General features: G+C 46.6%; 1 long non-coding RNA gene across 1 annotated transcript; it reads left to right on the forward strand.

The window, feature by feature from the left end:
• Window positions 1-2,174: 2,174 nt before the first annotated feature.
• Window positions 2,175-8,970, forward strand: LOC109366601. Its single transcript, XR_002112998.2, has 3 exons — window positions 2,175-6,028; window positions 7,454-7,517; window positions 7,805-8,970. It is a non-coding gene; the product is annotated as an uncharacterized LOC109366601 (long non-coding RNA).
• The last annotated feature ends 11 nt before the right edge of the window (window positions 8,971-8,981 follow it).

The raw sequence follows: 8,981 nt of genomic DNA on the forward strand, positions 1-8,981 counted from the left end.
AGAAGTGCTTCAGGAAAAACAATGCTGGAAAGAAGCTAAAAAAGAAAATGATGTATCACAGTATCTGCCCTCTGTATTTCTTTTCAGTTCTTAATTCTCACTCTGAACAGCACTTCCCCACCCTAGTGAATAACTGTTTCTGTTTCTCCACAAGAGGAAGATGACAATCAGACAACAAAAGCTGGAGGGAATAGGGTTGAACGCTGTGTGACTGGGCCTCATGCTGAATTATTTTTTGCTTGCTCTTTTAGTTTGTTTTCCACCTTGAAAGTATTTAGTGTGAGGATTTCCTGCAGGAGAGTTGATAATTCTCTCTGTTAGTAAAAATACTGAAGGTTGTTAATGTAAAGTAGCAATACTGAAAAGAAGATGGATGCAAAATTAAGTGTTTCAGTCAATATTTTTCTTCCTTTGCACCTCTTCACTTTCAGAAAGTAAGGCTATCAAGCAAAAATCACTTGCATCCTGATTCTGCAAAGAGGCTGTGCTGCTACAGACTGTGGGTGATCTCTGCACCTCCTGCTACACAGTAAGGCAGTTAATTTCTATCTCTGTTTTCCTAATGGTTTACAGTACGTGGGGGATAAAATCTGAACATTTTACTGCAGCAGGAAATGTAAGCCTTGAACTTAACTAACACAGTTTGTTGGGATATTTTGTAAATGTTTCCTGAACTGACTGCAAGAGTTAGGCAGCCAATGCAGCTCCAGTTTTCTCCTCCTCCACAAGCAAGGCTCACCTATGATATTTACTGCATCATTGCATCCAAGCCAAACTTGGTTACTGCGGCAACTAAGTTTTTCTTCTCAAAGGGTCACAGGGAAACACATCCTTCAGGATCCCCTAGTAACCGTCAGCCATATGACTGTGGAACATCAACAGTGAAATGCCTGCTTTCCATCGCTAAGGCAGCGCCGCCTGTGCCTGCAACAAGGGGGGCAGAGTCTGGTTACATTCCTGACCCACTTTCACATCCCTCCCTCCTCCTCCTCCATCTCCTCCTCCTCTCTCAGAGAGCACAGCAGCAACCAGCAGGGCAGCAGGAGCCTCCCTCCATTTAGCAAAGCTCCCAACACCCGTAGCCACCGAGCCATGTGCTGTCTCCTAGCAAGCGGCAGAAGCGCAGGTTTCCCCAGCAGCAAGCCAGGCCCTGTGTGTGTGGTGATGGTGCTTCTTTTGCCCAGGCCTTTCATACACCCACACCACACACAGTGTAGGGCTGCTCCCCCTCACTCCTCTCCTGGTGGGTGCATAGAAAGCTGGGCGTGCACCCTGCTCCCTCCCCAGCACTCCTTCTTCTCCTTGGATTAGCCTCAGTGTGCCTGTCTGACTGCCCTGCTCTCCTCGCCCACCTCCTTTATGTAACCTCGCCATTTCGCTCCCACTCTTATCCTCCCGGGGCTCATCCCTTTCCCCAGATATTGCAAAACCCCCTCCTACCCATGGTGGGCAGCTGGGCGAGTAAGAGGAGGGAGCCCATGACCGGCTCTGTATCCTGGTGGCTGCTCACAGCACCCATCTGTTACTCTGTAAGCAACACTCCCTTTCCCCACAGGCAGTGCAGAGGGATTTCACGCCATTCAGGGGCAGATGCGAGCCTTTGTGCCCCACTTTGCTTTGCCCCACCACTGAGGCTCCCCATACATCCCTGGCCTCCTCACAAGGCTGCAGGGCCCTGGCCAATGCAGTGTGTACGGCCTATCCCTAGAGAGGTGCCCGTGGCCCCAAGGCTGCTGGCCTGAGACACTGCATGGAAAAAAATTAAAAAAAGTTCTCTGCTCTTCGTGCTTATATAACTTAAAACCACCTGTTTTCAAGTTTGGACTTGATACATACTTCTGCTCTGCTCCTGTAAGTGCTTCAGCACATGGTACACACATGCTTGCATCAGTGGAGAGGGGTGACTTAGTGTATAATGTGACCCCAAATCTTCAGAGCTGGACTAAATTAACAAAACTAGTTGAGTAATAGATTAATAATGACTCAAAATAACATGACACAGAAGCAGGAGACTGTTTCCATCACCATGGTTTTCCAGATACTCTCTCTATAAATGTGCATGTAGCAATGTTCTAGATAATGAACATGTAGTACATTTATGTTTTAATTATTAAATTCAAACTAAATGTTTATACTTCTCATTTAAAGTAATGTTTCATATATAGAAATGCCTTGAAACACATTTAGGTATTAATTACGTGGGGTTTAAATGACCTGATGTACTGTGTATGACCAGCACTGAACTGGCAGTGCTGACGGAAGCACGGATGGCACTCAGGCCTTCCTCAGGTATTTCTGCCTGACATGAGTTCACTCATCGTGGGGAAAAGCTGCCCACTGGCAGGCATGGGAGTACAAGGCTGCACCAGAGCTTTTGCTCCCTGGTGATGGTTTATTAAGCCAGGTGAATGCAGTGGGCTTTCCTCCATTGGCTGTGACCACCACGGTGACTGTGAGCCCAGAGACCGCATGAGGGACAGCACACAGCCTGGGCTGCGCTTGGGGCAGGAGCCTGAGGCAGTTATCTAAAATCACCTTTCTTCAAACACCCGCCACAGCCCTAGAGATGGGCACAAGAGGGTCCAACCTAAAACAGCGTTCCCCAGAGTGTGAGGCAGGTTACCATTATAGGTGAGGCCTGGTGCGTGCCTGCCCAGGGAGCGGAGCTGGGAGCACCCCAAAGAAGGCCCCGCGAGGCAGCATGGTGCCAGAGCAGCCAGGCCACAGCAGGAATTGCCCTGCTGGCCTCTCCTCCTTCCTGTGTCTTCCAGCAATGCTGCTGGCTGCTGGGGAGGATGGAACATAAGAAGGGAGAGGGAGTACAAGAGGCCAAAACACAGACAAAACACCTTTTACGCCTTACATTTCCAAACAGGTGTTAGGGCCTGTCTATTTCACTCTCAAGGATTTTTTTTTAACCTTGCTGTAACTGCTGCTGGTATGGTGAGGTAGGCTCCTCCAGCAGCATACTCCAGTTGGGGTTCCTGACCTTGCCTCCTTTGCCTTGCAGAGAGCTGCAGCTCCTTGGCTTCGTCGCTTTTCACCTTGGGATAGGTCAGAAACATTACCCTGAGGTAAAAAAGCTCACCTCTTTCAGCTGTGAAGGCAAGGCCCAGCTCTGCCTCAGACATCTCCCTCCGTAACTGGAATTTCAACAAGTACCTGCCCCTAAGATTAATGTTGCGCAGCATTCCCAGGCACGCCCCGCCACAAACACGGCTGATCTTCTTCTGGGCCCCAGCACAGCACCAGCAGCCTCCTGCCCGCAGCAACGTGCCCCAGCTCAGGAGTGAGGTTTCCTGCTCAGCCTGAGACACCAACCCACGCCATTCACTAGTGGGCAAGTGGGGAAACATCTGCCCCATGGCAGGACCTGCAGAGCAAGCTCTTACCTAGCTGCAGTGCCTCCTTAGACAGATCTTTTCCTTTCCCCGCTGACCCTGTTCTTGAAGATTTATATGACCAATTTATAATCTCCTTTTAATTGCAGAGATAATATATTTAAAACATATGTGCTTCCCGCAGCGCTGTGTGCACTTTGAGTGTTGTCTGCCTTTTGCCCCGTGTGCATTCACCGAAGGTACTCGTGCATATGGAAACAATCAGACTACCCAAAAGACAACACACTTGATACTGTTAATTACATGGAGTAAACACCACTGGGACTATAACCAGTCTCTAGATCTGAGTCAGTATTTTGCTGCTGAGCTAAAGACGAAAGTCCATTATGTGCACTCATACAGCCGGCTAAGTCCCTGCTGCACACACTGCTGATTTCTGTACATGCTACGTGGCAGAGAGCCAAGGAATTATAGCACAAACAGGATTTTATAACCAGCATTATTTAAGGATGGGCAAACTGTGAAACTGCAAAAGTCAATGATTCTAGTGCACTTTCAATTAATTTTTATTGTCAAGTTGTATTTCAGGATACTAAAGACCACTGTGATGACAAGAAGGAGGCTGTGGGAATAGGCAGGAATATAGTATGCATGGTTCTTCTCTCTGATTTATGAATCAATGAATAACCTATCTGGATGGCAAGTTATTTCTTTCCTCTCGTGTTAGATGGAATTCATCTTTGTCTTGAGTTCCCTCCAGAAAACACATTTAAGCAATATAAATACAGGTATCAGGCATTATACTGTGGAAATGGTATATCTGAGTCCTTGCACTAAAATATCACTTTTTGTGCACTAAAGATGGCTGTAATACTTGTGTTGTTCAAACAATTAATCATATCATAGAAATAAATAAATGGAGTTAACATCTCAGCAGCTTCCAGAAGGAACCTCAGAGAGGATGCTGAATTTTAAAACGCCACCATACACTGAAGTCTACATGCCCAAAGTTTTTAAGTGAGAATTAAAGCAGGCTATGTGTGAGTAATCAAACTGATGTATGCTTCCTTCCTTCTTAGGTTGAGTGTCCAGTTCATCAACTTGGCATCCTCCATGTCCCACTAAAACTAGTAGGCCAGTTTAAAGGGACATGCCATGCTCAAACCCTTTCAGTTTTACCTGAGATTAGTTAGGAGGTTTGGGAGGGGTTGCAGGAAGGCAGAACAATTGCATAAACCTTGTGTCCTTAGAAAACCTAAAGAAAAAAAAGAAAGAAAGAAAAAAGAAAACAAATCCACATGCACTGGAAAATACCGATGGAGCTGGGCTGCAGTTAGGTGTCCTCCAGCTTACAACTGAGACAGGCTGTTTTGCTGGTGTGGTTTCTTCTCTGCTTCCTCAGGTTATTGCTTCATTGGCTGTCTGCTTAGCTGCCCTTTAAACAAAGTCTGTGAAATGATCCGCTTAAAATAAGTGATTTTTTTTCTTAACCCAAAAGTCTTCAACAAAGTCTTCAGTGCAAAGCTGTATCAACTCTTGACTCAGTGGATTGGGACTGCAGATGTAAGTCTCTGCAGTACAGGAAGCAGTCTGCATCTTTTAGATGTTGTACTGAGGGACATGGTTTAGTGGGGAAATACTGATGATAGGTGGATGGTTGGGCTGGATGATATTGGAGGTCTTTTCCAACCTTGGCGATTCCATGGTTCAGTGATGGTGTGTCCATAAACAGAAGTGGCAAAAATATGTCTCTGTGTTACATCTGTTGTGGTGTTCCTACTTTTCTCAGGTCCACAGCCATCAGGCAACCTTGCTCCTGCTTCTGTACTGGCTGGTCACTTTGTGCTCAGCTGACACAAACCATGATTGTTCTCCATACAGGTGGGCTGGCACACAGGAATCCTGACCAGTGTACACTTAGCCCAGCTTCAGATGTGTTGAACATCTTCCTTTGGATCCACTAGTTTTGGCAGACCACATCTATGCTGATTTTTGCTACTGAAGCTCTATCACACCGATTTGAGAATTTAAATAACGGCAAAGCTAAGCCTGCAACATTTAAAATGTTAGCCAAGTTGGATGTGTTAGCAGCAGGCTTATCTCCACGTGAAAGCCTGTGTATGACAAGGCAAAGCATGGACGCTTTGTACACTGTCACAGTGCACGTAGGCAGCAGACACTCATGCAGGCTGTGGCAGAAGCCACCATCGCTGGCTTTCTCCCAGTGCTGGAGGTTTCTGCTACTTCAGTCCAGGCTGTGGGGTGAGAGCTTCCTCTCATGCATAGAGAGGGACGTTGTAAACACAAAATGTATGTCTCTGCTAACCTGCCCCTGTTCTGGCTGAGAAAATGCAAAAAACATTCAAGCACAGTTCAGCAAAGCAGATCTGAAGGGATTGTAACCACAGGCACGGAGGATAACCTCTTCCACCAGCACATTAACTTGGGAGGACGTGCATCTGTAGCCCAGCCCCCTGTGTGGACTTTGTTAGATTATCTCTAGGGAGATGACTGCAGAGGAACCTGCAGCTCGTTTGTAGCGTGAAACCACGCAGCTCCTCCTCCAGCTGCCACTGTGCTCCTGCTTATAGGGCAGCTACTCGGTTCATCTATGTTTGCCTTGAAGACAGGGGGCAGGTGTAAGCTTTTTGTACACTCAGCGTGGTTTGTCCCTCCATGAAACTCAGGTGAGCTGCTTCTTTGTTGACTGCAAACAGGGAGCATCTTCACAGGGAACTTCTCTGCTTAAATCAAAGTGAAACTTCACCCTGGGCTTTCTTATTGCTGCCTCCTGAGTCACCACATCCTTCTCTTGTCACCTCCACCTTTCAGTTTAGAAAGTGGCAATGAGACATAGTATTCAGCAGTGTGAACTGGGTCTGTGTGTGAGGAATGAATTTATAGAGGGGTTAAAATTTGCTCTTTGAAAGCAGAGAGCACCAAAAGGTCCACCTGGGGAGTCAGTTGTTGGCGTGCTGCAGTTTTACAGCGCTTACCTACATTTCTTGTGGAGACAAGCCCCAAGGAATCTGAAGACTTGGCTTATTTTCCTGATCCTGCAAAGATTTCCTGCCTTGCCCAGCCATGGGTAAGTCTTTTAGGTGCACATTTTCAAGCTCAGGCTTTAATTTTAGCCCTCTGGCTTAAGATATCCAGAATCTGTCCTGCACGTGTATTAATACTTACAGCTCCAGCCAAAATTAACAGAAGCTGCCTATACACAAAAGTGCACAGAAAATTAGATGCTACTTAGAAAAACAAGGCCTGCCCTGTCTTACTCAGCTTGCTTATGTGTTTAGTGGAGATGATAACACCTGTCCAGCTGCAGAGACATCAGGCTAAATTAATTAAGGTTAGCAAAGGATGTGAAGCAATTAATTAGTTTTTGCAGAGTTGCTTGCACATGTAAAGGAAAAGAGCTCTTTGAGCACTGTTTCTCTTGTTTTCGTCTTTCTATTAGAATCAAATGAGGATAAACATTACCTCCTTCACAGAAAGCTCAGCTAAAGGTTATATGCCCACGAAGAGTTTGGTTTTACTTGGAAGGATTAGGGCATGAGATTTTGGTTCCTCTCACTTGTTTATGAGCATGAATTTACTACACATAAATCACTGCAGGTCCGAACATTGCTGTTGCCTTAACACAAAGTAAGAGAGCACAGAATCACCCTTTAATGTTGTGCAATTGGACAGGATTTGGCTTGTCCTGATTTTGTGTTTGGAGAACTCGGGCTGCCCTTTGTGCTCGATGTTCTACCTCTTTTTCTCTTGAAGGTCCAGTGGAGAAATCCGACTGGGCGCGTTTGCATCACTCACTCACTGCCTGTTCTTTGTCTGTGTGCAATGTTTTGCTGAAATTAAAGCACAGCTTTCTTCTCTTTGCTCACTGTGGGATTTCCCAGTGTTTCACAAGGCTGCTGTTTGATGAACATTTCAAGCTGGCACTGATGCTGAAAGAAACAGTCATGTTTTCTTTATACCTGTTCCCTTGTATCTAGTCCAGGGTGCACGTGGCTGTAAGATGGACCAGATCAGGGAGGGAATCTGGCTCAGAAAATAGCTGTTTCTGTCTTGTAATCACATTTGTTTTATGTGGTTCCCTTTCATGACAGGGCTTAACAGCAGGGCAAAGAAGAGGAGCTGGGGAGAGAGGGAGGAGAGGCCAGGCTTCTCCAGGTGGGGAGCCTTACTGTTTCTCCATGTCTCTCTGTCTTTCACTCCGCTATCTCCTGGAGGTGGCAACAAGCTAATGTGACTCAGGAGCCAGAAGGTGAGGGGGTTGCTGTGGATGAAGGCCTACATTGTGTCCTTCTGAACCCAAGGCTATTCCCCTCCCCCTTTCCATTCTTTGGGTTACTCAGCAGAGCTGCTCCCATTCACATAAGCTAACAATCTGTTTGAGAAGAAACAATTAGGGCTGTAGAAGTTGTTGACATCCTATTTTCTTTTCTTTTTTTTTCCAGTGACATAACGGGTACTCCAGCTAGCTCATCCTTTTGTGCTCTCCATCTCTTGCAATGAATACATGAAGATGCATGAGGGTAGAACTTCCAAACAGCTGGGACCAACAGCTAAAGATCACAGCCCACAGCGTAGCTTTTGAGCTGGCTGGTAATTGGAAACACTGTGCACTCCACTGCTCGGTCTCACAGGCTCCCTGGCCAGCTGTGGGCTGCTCACCACCACCACTGAGCCCACAGTGCAGGGACGAGCCACAGCACACAGTGAGGATAGGCTGTGGTTGTGGGAGGCCATCAGGTTGGCTTGCGTGTCTTTTTCCAGGAAGTCGAGTGCATACTCCCTGCTTCTTCTTTTTACATGATCTTCAAGAGTTCAGCTTAAAGCAGCTGCAGAAAAAAGCATCCTGTTGCAGAAGAGCCAATGGCCCTGGGAACAGACTGCTTTTATAAAAAGCCTTACGAGAGCCAGATGCCCCCTACCCTGACAAAGACTGATCAGGTGGCTGCTGGTATCGCCTTTCAGTGCTCATTGGCAAGGGTGGAAACACAGAATGATGGTGAGTTTTCAGGTGGAGATGCATTTTATTTTTGCTTCAGTGATGCAGATGGAAAGAGTTGTGCTATGCAAAGCAGCACCGGTGTAGGGACAAAAAGGAGGACTATCGGTGTCTGAGAATGCATGCAATTACTGTAATTTTCACATGCAGGGTGCCATGGATTTATGCTTTGTGAGAGGTCAGGTCAGATCATCAGCATGGAAAATAAATCCATTGGATGTATCTCTGGGGGGTGCAGGAGGCTGTGCTGCAAGTCTTTTGGCACGGGGTGAGTTTTGGACAGGCAGTCACTTTGCAGATCGGAGAAGGGAGGAATAGACGCTGAGCTGAGCCGCAAGTCTTTGCAGAACCAAAGCACTAATTCTTCCTGCAACCGCTCTTGGGTCATTTCTGAGCCAGGTGGTAAGTCGGGATGTTTCTTCAAAGTGCCACGTAGGGCTTGCAGAGATTATTCAGACCGTTCGTTGCAGTGTTGCAACAAAATCTTCTTTTTCCTTCCCTCTCTCATAATCTGAATCCTGCTCACACCAGTACCTAACACGCATTTCATGAATTATTTTGGGGATGAAACAGAAACTCCCTGCTCGATCCAGCAGCCTGACAGGTTTTTATCTCAAGAAGAT

Source organism: Meleagris gallopavo, chromosome 3 (assembly GCF_000146605.3).
Source record: "Meleagris gallopavo isolate NT-WF06-2002-E0010 breed Aviagen turkey brand Nicholas breeding stock chromosome 3, Turkey_5.1, whole genome shotgun sequence".
NCBI lineage: Eukaryota > Metazoa > Chordata > Aves > Galliformes > Phasianidae > Meleagris > Meleagris gallopavo.